We start from the raw sequence: 1586 nt of genomic DNA on the forward strand, positions 1-1586 counted from the left end.
GGCAAGCCATTGTGGTGGTCTCTCTCCCATAAAAAATAAATTTAATATCATTGTGGGCACATGATTCACATATCAAATATTAAACTGATAAGAACAGATACTACACTTGATCTTAGCCAAAAAGCCGAGAAAGATATGAGTTGAATCGCTGCCCTACCCCTCTATTTATCCCCTCCTACCGGACGCAGCTTCGGTGCCTTAAAGGCACCTGCCTTTGGGTCACTGACATGTGGGCTAGCCACTTGTTGGGCCCACATGTCATAGATACAAAGGCAGGTGCCTTAAGGCACCGAAATATAGTCCCCTCCTACCTCCTGTCCTCTCCTCACCTAGCGAGGTGGTACTAAACGAACTGCTCGCGCCTGACGGTGCAATGCCACCAAGCCAGCCTCTTGCGTGGGCCTAAACATAGAAGGCCTTTTGCAAGGCCTATTTTACGATCACAGCGCTGGCTAATGAGTTGCTCGCGCCGCTGTTTTGCGATCACAGCGCTGGCGAACGCCACGGCTCGAGGGGCAGTCTGCCGAGAATCAGCCATGTGCACACGCCCGGAGCTATATATATCTACAGCTAAGAGCATCTTTAGCCGCGCCCTCAACAAGACCCCCTAGACGACTTTTCGGCCGTCGGTGCTAAAAAATCGGCCCAGTCACGCCCCAAGGACCCAATTTTCGTCGGCTCGGACTGAAATTGGCGCCGGCGGACCCAACCCAAATCCGGCGTGCTGGGGGCTGCTCGGGGGCACTGGGCAAATCGTTTTTGGCGCGAAAGAGCCACGGGCCCTCCTTGCCAGCGACTCGTCTCACTTCTCGCCGCTTCATCGTCCTCATCGCCTCGTTTCCCGCGGCGAATCAATGCCAAAGCTGCCGCACGCTGCCGCGCCGGTTAGCCTCCGCCGTTGATGCCTCACGGGCAGCGCAGTGAAGGCGTGACGACGCGTGTCCCCGCGCATGCCACGCGTAGACGCGGCGGCCACGCATGCTCGCGGCACCTCCACCTATATAAGCCGACCCCCAGCGCGCCGGTGGCACGCACAGAGTCTCCACCGCTGACGCACCCTCTCTCCCCTTCCTCCCTCTCCCCTCGCCGTCCCAGTTCAAATAAATGGCCGAACGATTCCCAGGCGACGGCGCGGCGGCGAACGGCTTCAGCCGCCACCACCTTCATGAGGACGAAGCATGGCTCCTCTTCGAGGCCGAGTACCCGGTCCTGCTGGACATGCGGGTGCCCGGAGCGTGGAGAATCAGCGCCGGTGGGGTCCCGGTGCCACCGCCGCCCACCGGGGTGGCACGGCGTGCGGAGATCGCACGTATCCGCGCCTCCCTGCCGCGGGCGGCGAGGGAGGGCCGCGCTACGTCCCCGACAGTCCGCTCTGGGAGCCGTACTTCCGCCGCCGTCACGCCGAGCAGCTCGAAGCCACCAACGCTGGAGGCCGTCCTCGAGTACATCGAGGGCGGCAACACGCCGAGGCTGGAGTACCCCGAGCCCCCGTCCTTCTCTCGCCGCTGTGGGAGCTCGTGGACGCCGAGGTGCATGGACCCTGGGGCGTCCTCCTCCTCGTCCGGTCGGTCGACCGGCTCTCCCTG

The 1586-nt window shown here is 61.7% G+C and overlaps 1 pseudogene; it reads right to left on the reverse strand.

Annotated features, from left to right (window-relative positions):
- On the reverse strand, nt 1–137 carry LOC119348136 (annotated as a pseudogene; the record flags this gene model as incomplete).
- Between the last annotated feature and the right edge of the window lie 1449 nt (nt 138–1586).

Source organism: Triticum dicoccoides, unplaced genomic scaffold, assembly GCF_002162155.2.
Source record: "Triticum dicoccoides isolate Atlit2015 ecotype Zavitan unplaced genomic scaffold, WEW_v2.0 scaffold86558, whole genome shotgun sequence".
NCBI lineage: Eukaryota > Viridiplantae > Streptophyta > Magnoliopsida > Poales > Poaceae > Triticum > Triticum dicoccoides.